Source organism: Lagenorhynchus albirostris, chromosome X (assembly GCF_949774975.1).
Source record: "Lagenorhynchus albirostris chromosome X, mLagAlb1.1, whole genome shotgun sequence".
NCBI lineage: Eukaryota > Metazoa > Chordata > Mammalia > Artiodactyla > Delphinidae > Lagenorhynchus > Lagenorhynchus albirostris.
The window spans coordinates 118,349,074-118,365,218 of record NC_083116.1 but is presented as its reverse complement, the minus strand read 5'-3'; the positions used below and the strand labels follow the sequence as shown (position 1 = coordinate 118,365,218).

At 39.5% G+C, this 16,145-nt stretch overlaps 1 pseudogene; it reads right to left on the bottom strand.

Moving 5' to 3' along the window:
- Positions 1 to 5,206: 5,206 nt before the first annotated feature.
- LOC132513226 (transcription initiation factor TFIID subunit 9-like) lies at positions 5,207 to 6,158 on the bottom strand (annotated as a pseudogene).
- Positions 6,159 to 16,145: the final 9,987 nt, after the last annotated feature.

Sequence of the window (16,145 nt, the reverse complement as noted above, 5' to 3'; positions counted from 1 at the left end):
GGGAGGGCTGGGGGAAGCTGAGGTAGTACTACGTTGAGGGGTTCGTGGCATTTTGATTTCTGAGTGATTTTTCAGGTAAAAACCATTTCTCCAGGAGCATGGTATGAGGAGCTGTGCACCTGTGCATGCGTGTACACGTATAGTGGTGGGCCTGGGAAGAGGCCCCCACAGCGTATAGGGAAATACTGAAATTAATTGACGTGAGATTGGGACTAAAAAGAGAGAGATCCATTCTGTTGAAGGTCAGGTTCCTCCTGATTGGGGAATCTCAAGTGCCTGTGGACTACAGATAGGATCTGGACGTGATGCACCTGTGTTCTGTCCTACCTTGGTCTCTGTTTCTGGGAGGGCTGGAATGGTTAGGTTCTGTAAGTGGTTACGTTCACAGGGCTTGACTTTTATAACAGCAGGAATGGTACATGTCTGGTTTCTGCAGGTAAATAGAAAAGGAGTGTTTTCAAAAGCTGAGTTGCCGGAAAATGACTATGGGAGTATCTGGAATCATTCAGGGAAATCTCCAGAAGCCTGCCAGCTTCCAGGCAGCAAATATAAATAAAAGAAAAAAAAAATGAAAGCATTTGGCAAATATCCCATCCCTAGGACATCTTAATAGTGGAATTTATTATCTTACAAAATAAAAAGTCCTAAGCAAGAGTGGTTTTGTGGCAGATCAATTAAGTGGCTTGACAACCTATCCACGACTCAGGTTCCTTCCATCTTTTTGCTCTGCCGTCTTTAGAAGGTTGTAATTCCTCAGACTTGTCTCTTCCTGACCTCAGGGTGGCTTTAGCAGTCCCAACCACTTTATTCTTAACAATAAGGTGGGAAAAGCTATTTTCTCTCATGTGTCTATTACTTTTTAGATTTAAAAAAATTGACATAAAGTTCACATAACATCAAATACACCATTTTAAAGTGAAGAATTCAGTGGCAGTACATTCACAATGTTCTCCAACCACCACCTTTATCTAGTTACAAAACATTCTCGTCACCCCAAAAGGAAACCCCATACTTTAAATGGGGTTTAATTGAGCAGTCATAGCCCATTCCCCCTCCCCCAACCCCAGGCAACCACTAAGCTGCTTTCTGCCTCCCTAGATTTGCCTATTCTGGACATTTCATGTAGTTGGAATCATATAGTATGTGACCTTCCTTTCACTTAACACAACGTTTTCAAGGTTCATCTGTATTGTAGCATGTATCAGGACTTCGTTCTTTTTTATGGCTAATGTTCCGTTGTATACCTGGTAGACCACAATTGATTTATCTAGTCTTTCGTTGATGGGCATTTGGGTTGTTTCCATATTTTTCATATTATCAATACTGCTGATATGAATTATTTGTGAATGAGTTTTTGTGTGGACAAGTATTTGTATTTGGTGGCAGGGGGTACATGCTTAGGAGTAGAGTTGCTAGGTCATGATAATTCTGTTTCACTTTTTGAGGGCCTGCCAAACGGTTTTCCACAGCAAGTGTACCATTTTCCTTCCCTCCGGCAGTGTATGAGGGTTTCAGTTTCTCCACAACCTTACCAACAATTATTTACCCTGTTTTTTGGGAAAGCCTAGTGCATATAAAGTGGTACCTCATTGTGGTTTTGATTTGCATCTCCCTAATAACTAATTATATATCGAGCATCTTTTTTACGGGTTTGTTGGCCATTTCATTTGCCTATTTTAAAGGTTCCCTCCAGAACTTACATGATGCTCACATTTTATTTCTCTGGGCCAAGAAGAGATTCTTCCCCCTTCCCTGTATGTTATTTGTGGAGCGTTCATAGCTGGTGCCCCTGATACAGTTGCAGGTGTAAAGTAAATGCCGGGTGAATGGATAGGCACACAAAAAGCCACTGCCCGCCCGTCTTTCCTGTTGTTCTTTGCTGATAGAAACCCAGTTTGGTTCAGGTCATGGGTAGCCATATGATTCACGGGAGGCTAAACCGTTGAGACGCTGGTTGGCTCAGTATATAAACACTCCAATGATGAACTCAGGAAGGAAGAATGAAGACAATAACAGGGCTGGTTTAGCTTTACATTTTTAAAATTAAAAAGTACTGTCATACCTTTTGACCTAATAATTGTACTTTGAAGCATATGTCATAAGCAGATAACCAAAATGAGAGAAAAAGTGGCAAGGAGATAATCATAGTCTAAGAAGCGAACTTTTTATAATCCCATTCCCCTTGCCAGTGATTGGTTTAAGGTGGACATATGGCCAGTCCGTCCCATGGGATGTCAAGACAGGTCTGCTAGGGAGACTTCTTGGAAAGGTTTCCTCACAAGTCAAAAACAGACACTTTTGAATGTTAGTGTGTGAGGGTGTGATGGTTGTAACTGCTTCAGACACCTTGCGACCATGAAGAGACAAACCTGAGGACAAACCCAACATGCTAAGGATGGTGAACAAGAAGATGGGAAGGATGCTGATGGAATCATTGAGCCGTTAATTGGCCTTCTCTGAAACCACACTACCTTTGAACTTCTCATGTGAGACAAGAAGTCTCCCTACGTTTAAGCCGGTTTGACTCACTTGCAGTCAAAAGCTTCCTGAGACACACAGGATGAATTGGATGGCTCTTGTCTCTCTAGTTTTCATCCAGAAATTGAAAGCTTAGGTTATAATAGCTGGCCTCCTGATTTCCAGCCAAGTTTTCACTTGTTCAAATAAGTGTCAAGATGTGGTGGCTTTGTGATGTGTCGACTTGGCTAGAAGCTGGTACTACATTTCTCAGAGTTCCCTTCCTTGTATGTTTCTAGTTAGAGTTGGTCACAGGAGACATTTGCAGGAGGTTTGCAAAGGGGAAGTGAAGCAGTCGCCATGTTCGCTTTCAGAAACTCAGCATGGGTCAGGCCCTCTTAACAGTGAGTGCACATTTTGCTCGATCTCCTGCTCTTGTTTCCAGAGCAGCAGTCAGGTTCACAATTCAGCTACCGCGGGATCTCTTTCCTCAGCTTCTCCAAATCCTGGGTCAGATGTCAGTGTGGCTTCATGGCAAGAGCACCAGCTTCTCCTGCTCGTCACCCAAAGCATCGCGGCTGGAGGCTTGGAGATCAATGCAAGTTCCAGTTTGTTCCTTGCCAGTTCCAGTGGCCCCTATTCTCTCCTACCTCATGCCTACCTGATCCCAGGCTCTGTACCAGACACAGAAGAAGCGACCAAACCGAGACCGTTTCACTTCTTCCCATAATTGCTCAAGGTCAAATCCCTATAATAAATTCCTACTCTACGTCACTCCTCATGGTTCTGTTTCTCTGACTGAACCCTGTGATACACAGAGTCAAGTTTTCCTGATCCCAGGTTTTAGCTTTAGCTTTTACTTCCTGTTCGTAGCAGTGAAAGAAGTTTAAACGAATGGAGGTAAGCTCTCTAATATAGACTCAATTATTCTTGCTGGCTTAAAAGAAGACAAGAAATCATGGTTTCATCATGGCATAGGATCGCATCTCTATGGATGGTGGGCAACCGGTTTGCACCCGCTGACCTGGGTGTTTTAGAATCCATCCATCACTTATCTAGGTATTTATGAGTATTCAGATGACATGCTGAATTTACCCATTTTATGCGAATTTTGGGGTTTGTTGCCCAAGAAAGGATATACTCCTTAGTCTCCATCCTTACTGTATTAATTATCTGTCTCCATCAAATCACGGTGTAACAAATCACGGTGAAACTCAGTGGCTTAAAATATTAACTAAAAATTTAATGTGTCTGAGGGTTGGTGATTTAAGCTGGGCTCAGCTGGGCAGTATCTCTGGTCTTGCCTGAGCTCACTCACATTATCTGGCGATTAGCTGACTGTCAGCTGGTCCATGATGGCCTTGGCTAAAATGAGTGAGGTTACTCAGCTGTGCTCCACACGTCTCTTATCTACCAGCAGGCCACCCTGCGCATGTTTTCATGGTGTTGGCAGAAGGCAGGAGCGAGCCAGTCCAATCATGGAAGCTCTTTTCAAGCCTCTGCTTGTGTCTTGTTCGTCTCTGTCTGGGTGTCCTAAAGTAAGCCACATGGCTGAGCCACAAGGCACAGCAGAACACTGCAAAGTTACTTTGCAAAGAGAATATCGAAACAGGGAAGGGTAAAGAATTGGGGCAATTTTTGCAGTCTATCACAGTTACCAACATTCTCCCCTCAGAGGTGTTAAGTAACCATGTCAGCTGCTGCTATTTCCAGAACCATTTCATTTCCAGTATCTAGATTTCTCAAGGCTTATAATTGCCACGTTAATGCGTGATGCAAATTGTTCACTGTCAAAACCACTGTGTTCAAGCCTTGAGCTCAGCACCCCCTCTCATTAGGATAAGTAATCGTCTTAAAAAGCTGCAGTTTTGTGCAATGAGCTTGCTTTCGTCTTTTCTTCTCATGTATCTTATGAAAACAAATGAGTAAGGGATCACAAAAACAAAAACTCCGGGGGTGAAGAGTTGCTGACAAATAGACAAATATATACTGTTAGGCTGAGAATAAACTGAGTGATGGCCAACATTGCCTGAGTTCTCCGTCAGAAACGGTGAGGAGCAAATCAACTCTAAGTCAGTTGCATATATTATTGCTTACTTTTAATCACACTGGTTTTATAGACAGTAATTATAAACATATCGTAGGCTGAAAAAAACACAAATTTGGGGCTTCCCTGGTGGCGCAGTGGTTAAGAATCTGCCTGCCAGTGCAGGGGGCACAGGTTCGAGTCCTGGTCCAGGAAGATCCCACATGCCGTGGAGCAGCTAAGCCCGTGCGCCACAACTGCTGAGCCTGTGCTCTAGAGCCTGCGAGCCACTACTACTGAGCCCGCGTGACACAACTACTGAAGCCCATGCGCCTAGAGCCCGTGCTCCACAACAAGAGAAGCCACCTCAATGAGAAGCCTGAGCACTGCAATGAAGAGTAGATCCCTGCATGCCGCAGCTAGAGAAAGCCCGTGCGCAGCAACGAAGACACAACACAGCCAAAAAAATACATAATATAAATTAAATAAATTTTAAACCCCCCCACAAATTTTAGGTTCTTTTTCTTTTTTTCCCCAAACTGATGAATTACAAGTTATTTTTTACACTTAAAGGCTGACGAAAACCCATCTCTAATCCTATTAAAGTCCAACACAACATCTCAGATGAAAAATATGGTAACCATATTTACTCATTAAATACTGTTTTTTTAAAACACAACTTGGAAACAGCCAGCACGCATGTTTAATCTCAGTGCAATGGATTCAAAACCAAGTATACATATTACATGCATCAAAGCTAGATTGCACATTATCATAGTCATGTCATAATCTTCACATTTTCTTTTCAATGCGTTTGATGATTCATTGGCAGTATTTGTGATGACACCATGTTAGTTGTAATGAAAATGGTTTTGAACCTAATTTCATGAAGGAGTAATTAGAACATTCTGAACTACTGATGTTGCAGGAATTGATGCTTTTACAGATGGAGATTTTGAAGTGGGCATCTGTACTGTAAACCTCTGAGGTTGACTGGAGTCCCTCCTTTAGTTGACACAGACATGGTTTGTTGGGTTGGTGGGCCAAGTGGGGGAGTACTTCGTCTGCTAGTAACTGAACCAACACTTAACTGCGGAACTGTTATTCTTCCCGCAGAAGTAGGTACTTTTTGTGGTAAAGACTTACTTAAATCTATAATTTGGAGCAGTCAAACAATATCTATCAGGTGGCAGTCTAGGGCCTGAATATAGCTTCATCAATGGCAAAGGGATTTGATTTCTTTGCCTTGCAATATCTAATAAAAAATCTCTTGTGGGGAAGAGAGGTAAATGACTGGTCAGCACGACACTGGATTGCCAGTCGCACATCATCTGCATCAACAGTAGCTTTCTTAGCATGACTTGAATAAATTTTTGCATCATATAGAATTGTGGTTACATATCGGAATGCAAACTCCAACATCTGATATATAACTCTTGGCTCATCTTCTGTAATCCCCGTATCCTTCAGGATTTGTGCCATCATCTGTGTATCTTGCGGCATGCTCTTGGGAGAAGCCATCTTGCCAGACTCCATGATATACGGTGATCAGACTTCTCGAACTAAATCACCCACAGTAACATATTTCAGTCCTGATCTTGATGGAAGTTCTTTGCCTAGTGCGGTTTTCCCAATCCCTGTTGTACCGGTGAGCAGGATGTTCCAAAGCAACATGGTCCTCACTGCGCTTGCTCAGGACGCCTCTGCACATGCACCCTGCACGTGACAGGGAGGGGCCAAATTTTAGGCTCTTGAAGTTCTTGGTAGCTTTGCTATTCAAGAGGAGTATGTTCGTTAGCAAGATTTCTAAGAGATGCTCATTATTCACTAAAGGTGCCCACTACATATTTGTCTTAGTTTGGGCACCGCCAGAAGCCAGTCCTGAGACAAGGATTCAAGTGCAAGTAGTTTATTTGGAAGTAAAGCAAATGCCAGTAGGGAAGTGAGGAAGTGAGACGAGTATGGGAAGGCAGCCAATAAAAGATACATTATCAGGTACTTCTGTAGGCAATTGGAGAGCATAATCTTGTTGTGGAACTCGGGAAAATGGTGTGGAACACGCATTTCAGTTACTCCACCCAAGGGTTGAGGAAGCTGGGATATTTATATACCAATCAGTTCCCAGCAGTCACTGGTTGAAGGCAGTTCCTCTGGGGCCATTAATTTCCTGGCACTTCTGGCCTGACATATGGCAGGCAAACTAGGCTTCAGTAGCTAGAGAAATCCATCAGGCAAACACAGTTGCTGGCTGTTGGAAGTGGGAAGTGGTAAGGGTGTGGGCATAAGGGCAGACCACCAAAAGAGCCTGGATATGCTCTGGTACCTGAGCTATAAGTATTGGAACACTTCCTCTGCCTACAGAAGGTTACCTTCTCTAGTTGAGTGAGGCACCAAATTAACTTTTCACTGGAGAATAACATGCATTAGATTAATACATTTTCCAGTGATATTAAGGTATAATTGACATACAAGAAACTGCACATATGTAAAGTGTACAATTGGATGAATTTGACATGTGCATACACATCAATGAATCTTGCCCGCAGCAGGTATTGCTGTGGTGTTCTAAGGGTGATTTTCTCTTTCTCTCGTTCTTTCTGCATATGAAATTAATTGAAATTCTTCTGTATGGAATATTTGCTTCTTCATCCCCATTTATTATTCAATCATTTTTTCTCCCTTTATTCATTTTTTAAAATTAACTTTTATTGGAGTATAGTTGCTTACAATGTTGTGTTAAGACCCCGAATAGCCAAAGCCATCTTGAGACAGAAAAACGGAGCTGGAGGAATCAGGCTCCCAGACTTCAGACTATACTACAAAGCTACAGTAATCAAGACAGTATGGTACTGGCACAAAAACAGAAATATAGATCAATGGAACAGGATAGAAAGCCCAGAGATAAACCCACGCACATATGGTCACCTTATCTTTGATAAAGGAGGCAAGAATATACAGTGGAGAAAAGACAGCCTCTTCAATAAGTGGTGCTGGGAAAACTGGACAGCTACACGTAAAAGAATGAAACTAGAACACTCCCTAACACCGTATACAAAAATAAACTCAAAATGGATTAAAGATCTAAATGTAAGCCCAGACACTATAAAACTCTTAGAGGAAAACATAGAACACTCCTTGACATAAATCGCAGCAGTATCTTTTTTGACCCACCTACTAGAGTAATGAAAATAAAGACAAAAATAAGCAAATGGGACCTAATGAAACTTAAAAGCTTTTGCGCAGCAAAGGAAACCATAAACAAGACGAAAAGACAACCCTCAGAATGGGAGAAAATATTTGCAAATGAAGCAACTGACAAGGGCGTAATCTCCAAAATATACAAACAGCTCATGCAGCTCAATGTCAAAAAAACAAACAACCCAATCCAAAAATGCGCAGAAGAACTAAATAGACATTTCTCCAAAGAAGACATACAGATGGCCAACAAACACATGAAAAGATGCTCCACATCACTAATTATTAGCGAAATGCAAATCAATCATTTATTTATTTCAGTATGGACTCATGGATATTATTTATTGGGTTAAAATCCAATGCTATCATTAGTTATTTTGTTGTTCAAATAGTTTTATCTTTGGCAATTGGAAGTTAAGATGTTAATTATAATCCCCAGGGCAGTTGCTAAGAAAATAGCTAAAAAATATAATAAAAGAAATAAAAAGAGAATTAAAATGGTACACTAAATATATGTATTTAACACAAGAGAAGGCAGTAATGGAGGAATATAGGACTAAAAAAGACATAGTTCATGTATTTAGAAAACAAGTAACAAAATGGTAGATGTAGATCCTATATTATAAAATATAAGTGGATTAAACAATCAAAAGGCAGAGATTGGCAGAATGGATATTTGAAAAATGATCCATGATATGCTGTCTACAACAGGCACACTTCATCTTTTTGAGGCAAATATTTTTATTAAACATTAATATTATTAGTAAACTAATAATTTTACTGCTGCTATAATTGATATCACTACTTTTCCCAATTCTAGCAACTTGTGCAAGATCACAGCTATTTAGTGGAGACAACAGGATTTCGAATAGAGCAGAATATATTTTTGTGTGTGTGTGATGTTTATCTGAGTCAACAACTTTCAGTTGATTTAACACCTGGTATTGCCATCTATCACCTTATCAATCTGCAAAGCTGGGTTTTCCATTTCACATATGTATTTTTTCTTTTTTTATTGCGGTATAGTTCATTTACAATATTATTTAAGTTTCAGGTGTACAACATAGTGGTTCACAATTTTTGGAGGGTATATTCCATTTATAGTTATTATAAAATATTGGCTATATTCCCTGTGCTGTACAATATATCCTTGTAACTTATTTATCTTATACTCCTTAGTAGTTTACACCTATTAATCCCCTACCCCTATCTTGTCCCTCCCTTCTTCCCTCTCCCCACTGGTAACCACTATTTGTTCTCTATATATGTCTGCCTCTTTTTTGTTAAGTTCACTAGTTCGTTTTATTGTTTTGGTTCCATATATAAGTGATATTATATAGTATTCGTCTTTCTCTGTCTGACTTATTTCACTTAACACAATATCCTCCAAGCCCATCCATGTTGTTGCAAACGGCAAAATTTCATTGTTTTTTATGGCTGAGTAGTATTCCATTGTATATATATACCACACCCTCTTTATTCATTCATCTCTTCTTTTTCTTAAACTTAAAAATTTTTTTTAACATCTTTATTGGAGTATAATTGCTTTACGATGGTGTGTTAGGTTCTGCTGTATAACAAAGTGAATCAGCTATACCTATACATATATCCCCATATCCCCTCCCTCTTGCATCTCCCTCCCACCCTCCCTATCCCACTCCTTTGCTTTGTGGTCACAAAGCACTGAGCTGATCTCCCTGGGCTATGTGGCTGCTTCCCACTAGCTATCTATTTTACATTTGGTAGTGTATACATCTCCATGCCACTCTCTCACTTTGTCCCAGCTTACCCTTCCCCCTCCCCATATCCTCAAGTCCATTCTCTAGTAGGTCTGTGTCTTTATTCCTGTCTTACCCCTAGGTTCTTCATGACCTTTTTTTTTCAAAAATTCCATATATATGTGTTAGCATATGGTATTTGTTTTTCTCTTTCTGACTGACTTCACTCTGTATGACAGACTCTAGGTCCATCCAGCTCACTACAAATAATTCAATTTCGTTTCTTTTTATGGCTGAGTAATATTCCATTGTATATATGTGCCACATCTTCTTTATCCATTCATCTGTCGATCGACACTTAGGTTGATTCCATGTGCTGGCTATTGTAAATAGAGCTGCAATGAACATTGTGGTACATGACTCTTTTTGAATTTTGGTTTTCTCAGGGTACATGCCCAGTAGTGGGATTGCTGGGTCGTATGGTAGTTCTATTTTTTAGTTTTTTAAGGAACCTCCATAGTGGTTGTATCAATTTACATTCCCACCAACAGTGCAAGAGGGTTCCCTTTACTCCACACCCTCTCCAGCATTTATTGCTTGTAGATTTTTTGATGATGGCCATTTTGACTAGTGTGAGGTGATACCTCATTGTATTTTTGATTTGCATTTTGCTAATGTTTAGTGATGTTGAGCATCCTTTCATGTGTTTGTTGGCAATCTGTATATCTTCTTTGGGGAAATGTCTGTTTAGGTCTTCTGCCCATTTTTGGATTGGTTTTTTTTTGTTGTTTTTTTTGATATTGAGCTGCATGAGATGCTTGTATACTTTGGAGATTAATCCTTTATCAGTTTCTTCATTTTCAAATACTTTCTCCGATCCTGAGGGTTCTCTTTTTGTCTTGTTTATGGTTTCCTTTGCTGCGCAAAAGCTTTTAAGTTTCATTAGGTCCCATTTGTTTATTTTTGTTTTTATTTCCATTTCTCTAGGAGGTGGGTCAAAAAGGATCTTGCTGTGATTTATGTCATAGAGTGTTATGTCTGTGTTTTCCTCTAAGAGTTTTATAATGTCTGGGCTTACATTTAGGTCTTTAATCCATTTTGAGTTTATTTTTGTATACGGTGTTAGGGAGTGTTCTAATTTCATTCTTTTACATGTAGCTGTCCAGTTTTCCCAGCACCACTTATTGAAGAGGCTGTCTTTTCTCCACTGTATATTCTTGCCTCCTTTATCAAAGATAAGGTGACCATATGTGTGTGGGTTTATCTCTGGGCTTTCTATCCTGTTCCATTGATCTATCTTTCTGTTTTTGTGCCAGTACCATACTGTCTTGATTACTGGAGTTTTGTCGTATAGTCTGAAGTCCGGGAGCCTGATTCCTCCAGCCCCGTTTTTCTTTCTCAAGATTACTTTGGCTATACGGGGTCTTTTGTGTTTCCATACAAATTGTGAAATTTTTTGTTCTAGTTCTGTGAAAAATGCCACTGGTAGTTTGATAGGGACTGCATTGAATCTGTAGATTGCTTTGGGTAGTAGAGTCATTTTCACAATGTTGATTCCTCCAATCCGAGAACATGGTATATCTCTCCATCTGTTTGTATTGTCTTTAATGTCTTTCATCAATATCTAATAGTTTTTTGCATATAGGTCTTTTGTCTCCTTAGGTAGGTTTATTCCTAGGTATTTTATTCTTTTCATCGCACTGGTAAAGGGGAGTGTTTCCTTTATTTCTCTTTCAGATTTTTCATCATTAGTGTATAGGAATGCAAGAGATTTCTGTGCATTAATTTTGTATCCTACGACTTTACCAAATTCATTGATTAGCTCTAGTAGTTTTATGGTAGCATCTTTAGGATTCTCTATGTCTAGTGTCATGTCATCTGCAAGCAGTGACAGTTTTACTTCTTCTTTTCTGATTTGGATTCCTTTTATTTCTTTTCCTTCTCTGATTGCTGTAGCTAAAACTTCCAAAACTACGTTGAATAATAGTGGTGACAGTGGGCAACCTTGTCTTGTTCCTGATGTTAGTGGAAATGGTTTCAATTTCTCACCATTGAGAATGATGTTGGCTGTGGGTTTGTCATATATGCCCTTTATTATGTTGAGGAAAGTTCTCTCTATGCCTAATTTCTGGAGGGGTGTTATCATAAATGGGTGTTGAATTTGGTCAAAAGCTTTTTCTGCATCTATTGAGATGATCATATGGTTTTTATCCTTCAATTTGTTTATATGGTTTTTCACATTGATTGATTTGTGTATATTGAAGAATCCTTGCATTCCTGGGATAAACCCCACTTGATCATGGTGTATGATCCTTTTAATGTGCTGTTGGATTCTGTTTGCTAGTATTTTGTTGAGGATTTTTGCCTCTATGTTCATCAGTGTTATTGGCCTGTAGTTTTCTTTCATTGTGACATCTTTGTCTGGTTTTGGTATCAGGGTGATGGTGGCCTCATAGATTGAGTTTGGGAGTGTCCCTCCGTCTCCTCTATTTTGGAAGACTTTGAGAAGGATAGGTGTTAGCTCTTTTCTAAATGTTTGATTGAATTCGCCTGTGAAGCCATCTGGTCCTGGGCTTTTGTTTGTTGGAAGATTCTTAATCACCGTTTCAATTTCAGTGCTTGTGATTGGTAAGTTCACATTTTCTGTTTCTTCCTACTTCAGTCTCGGAAGATGTTGCTTTTCTAAGAATTTGTACGTTTCTTCCAGGTTGTCCATTTTATTGGCATATAGTTACTTGTAGTAATGTCTCATGATCCTTTGTATTTCTGCAGTGTCAGTTGTTAGTTCTCCTTTTTCATTTCTAATTTTGTTGACTTGAGTCTTCTCCCTGTTTTTCTTGATGAGTCTGGCTAATGGTTGATCAATTTTGTTTATCTTCCCAAAGAACCATCTTTTAGTTTTATTGATCTCTGCTATTGTTTCCTTCATTTCTTTTTCATTTATTTCTATCTGATTTTTATGATTTCTTTTCTTCTGCTAACTTTGGGGTTTTTTTGTTCTTCTTTCTCTAATTGCTTTAGGTGTAAGGTTAGGTTGTTTATTTGAGATGTTTCTTGTTTCTTGAGGTAGGGTTGTATTGCTATAAAGTTCCCTTGTAGAACCGCTGATGCTGAATCTCATAGGTTTTGCATCAGCGTGTTTTCATTGTCATTTGTTTCTAGGTATTTTTTGAGTTCCTCTTTGCTTCCTTCAGTGATGTCTCGGTTTTTTAGCGGTGTATTGTTTAGCCTCCACGTGTTTGCATTTTTTACAGATTTTTTCCTGTAATTGATATCTAGTCTCATAGCATTGTGGTCCGATAAGTTACTTGATAGGATTTCAATTTTCTTAAATTTACCAAGGCTTGATTTGTGACCCAAGATATAATCTATCCTGGAGAATGTTCCTTGAGCACTTGAGAAGAAAGTGTATTCTGTTGTTTTTGGATGGAGTGTCCTATAAATATCCATTAAGTCCATCTTGTTTAATGTATCATTTAAAGCTTGTGTTGCCGTGTTTATTTTCATTTTGCATGATCTGTCCATTGGTGAAAGTGGGGTTTTAAAGTCCCCTACTATGATTGTGTTACTGTCAATTTCCCCTTTTATGGCTGTTAGCATTTGCCCTATGTATTGAGGTACTCCTATGTTGGGTGCATAAATATTTACTATTGCTGTATCTTCTTCTTGGGTTGGTCCCTTGATCATTATGTAGTGTCCTTCCTTGTCTCTGTAACACTCTTTATTTTAAAATCTATTTTGTCTGATATGTGTATTGCTACTCCAGGTTTCTTTTGATTTCCATTTGCACGGAATATCTTTTTCCATCCCCTCACTTTCAGTCTGTATGTGTCCCTAGGTCTGAAGTGGGTCTCTTGTAGACAGCATATATACCGGTCTTGTTTTTGTATCCATTCAGCCAGTCTATGTCTTTTGGTTGGAGCATTTAATCCATTTACATTTAAGGTAATTCTTGGTATGTATGTTCCTATTACGATTTTCTTAATTGTTTTCGGTTTGTTATTGTAAGTCTTTTCCTTCTCTTGTGTTTCCTGCCTAGAGAAGTTCCTTTAGCATTTGTTGTAAAGCTGGTTTGGTGGTGCTGAATTCTCTTAGCTTTTGCTTGTCTGTAAAGGTTTTAATGTCTCCGTAGAATCTGAATGAGATCCTTGCTGGGTAGAGTAATCTTGGTTGTAGGGTTTTCCCTTTCATCACTTTAAATATGTCCCGCCACTCCCTTCTGGCTTGCAGAGTTTCTGCTGAAAGATCAGCTGTTAACCTTATGGGGATTCCCTTGTATGTTATTTGTTGCTTTTCCCTTGCTGCTTTTAATATTTTTTCTTTGTATTTAATAACTTTTGATAGTTTGATTTATATGTGTCTTGGTGTGTTTCTCCTTGGGTTTATCCTGTAGGGGACTCTCTGTGCTTCCTGGACTTGATTGACTATTTCCTTTCCCATCTTAGGGAAGTTTTCAACTATAATCTCTTCAAATATTTTCTCAGTTCCCTTTTTTTTTCTCTTCTTCTTCTGGGACCCCTGTAATACGAATGTTGGTGCTTTTAATGTTGTCCCAGATATGTCTGACAGTGTCCTCAATTCTTTTCATTCTTTTTGCTTTATTCTGCTCTGCAGTAGTTATTGCCAGTATTTTATCTGCCAGGTCACTTCTCCATTTTTCTGCCTCAGTTATTCTGCTATTGATTCCTTCTAGGGAATTTTTAGTTTCATTTATTGTGTTGTTCATCATTGTTTGTTTGCTCTTTAGTTCTTCTGTGTCCTTGTTAAATGTTTCTTTTATTTTCTCCATTCTCTTTCCGAGATTTTGGATCATCTTTACTATCATACTCTGAATTCTTTTTCAGGTAGACTGCGTATGTCTTCCTCATTTGTTTGGTGTGGTGGGTTTGTACTTTGCTCTTTCATCTGCTGTGTGTTTCTCTGTCTTCTCATTTTGCTTAACTTACTGTGTTTGGGGTCTCCTTTTCACAGGCTGCAGGTTCATAGTTCCCATTGTTTTTGGTGTCTGCTGCCAGTGGGTAAGGTAGGTTAAGTGGGTTGTGTAGGCTTCCTGGTGGAGGGGTCTGGTGCCTGTGTTCTGGTGGATGAGGCTGCATCTTTTCTTTCTCTTGGGCATGACTGCATCCGGTGGTGTTTTTGGTGTCTGTGAACTTATTATGATTTTAGACAACCTCTCTGCTACTGGGTGGGGTTGTGTTCCTGTCCTGGTAGTTGTTTGGCATGGGGCATCCAGCACTGGAGCTTGCTGGTCGTTGAGTGGAGCTGGGTCTTGGCGTTGAGATGGCGGTCTCTGGGACATCTCTCACCGATTGATATTACTTGGGGCCAGGAGGTCTCTGTTGGTCTAGTGTCCTGAACTTGGCTCTCCCACGTCAGAGGCTCACGCATGACACCCGGCCGGAACAGCAAGACCCTGTCAGCCACACAGAGATCCCAGAGGGGAGTTACTGCATGCCATGCAGGGCCACAGAGGATGGTCCAGGGTTTGGTCAGGTGGCAAAGACAGGAGTCAGAGGAAACTCTAGGCCAGAGCCTTGATGGGGTTTCTGAACTTGAGTTTACTGGGGAATAGCAGAGGAACTGCAATTCTGGAAGGCTCAGTGTTGCAAGTTACAGGCCAGTCTGTGGAGAGTTCAGAATGGGCTGTATTTATGGGGAAGGAACACACCTATTCATTCATCTCTTGATGGACACTCACTGCTATGAACATTGGGGTGCATGTATCTTTTTGAATTATTATTTTTGTTTTTTTTGGAAAAATACCCAGGAGTGGATTTGCTGGGACATATGGTAGTTCTGTTTTTAGTTTTTTGAGAAATCTCCATACCGTTTTCCCGTGTGGATGCACCAATTTACATTCCCACCGACAGGGTAGGAGGCTTCCCTTTTCTCCACATCCTTGTCAACATTTGTAATTTGTGGTCTTTTTGATGATAGCCATTTTGACAGATGTGAGGTGATATCTCATTGTAGTTTTAATTTGCATTTCTCTGATGATGAATGATGATGAGCCTCTTTTCATGTGCCTGTTGGCCATCTGTATGTCTTCTTTCGAAGAATGTCTATTCAGATCTTCTGCCCATGTTTTATTTGGGTTGTTTTTTTTTTTTTTTGGATGTTGAGTTGCATGAGCTGCTTATATATTTTGCTTATCGATCATATCCTTTGCAAATATTTTCTCCCATTCAGTAGGTTGTCTTTTTGTTTTGTTTATAGTTTCCTTTACTGTGCAAAAGCTTTTAAGTTTAATTAGGTCCCATTTGTTTATTTTTGCTTTTATTTCAAGAGGCACACTTTAGATCCAAAGACACAAATTGGCTGAAAGTAAAAGAAAAAGATAATATGAAAATGTAAGCTAAAAGCGTTAAAGTGTCTATACTAATATCAGACAAAAGACACTTTATTACAAACATTGGTACTAGAGACGAAGAAGGATATTTTCTAATGATAAAAGAGTCAATTCATCAGGAAAATAGAACAATTATAAATATATGTGCATGTAACAACAGACTCCCAAAAATCATGAAACAAAAGCTGACTGGATTGAAGGGAGATATAGACAAAACTTCTGGAATGCAACTCAAGCAGTGCTTACAGAGAATTTTATAGGTATAAAAGCCTATATTAAAAAAAGAATCATCTCAAATAAATAACCTAATTTTCTACCTTAAGAAATTAGAAAAGGAAGAACTAACTAAACACAAAGCAAGCAGAAGGGAGGAAATGACAAAGATTAGAGTGGAAATTAA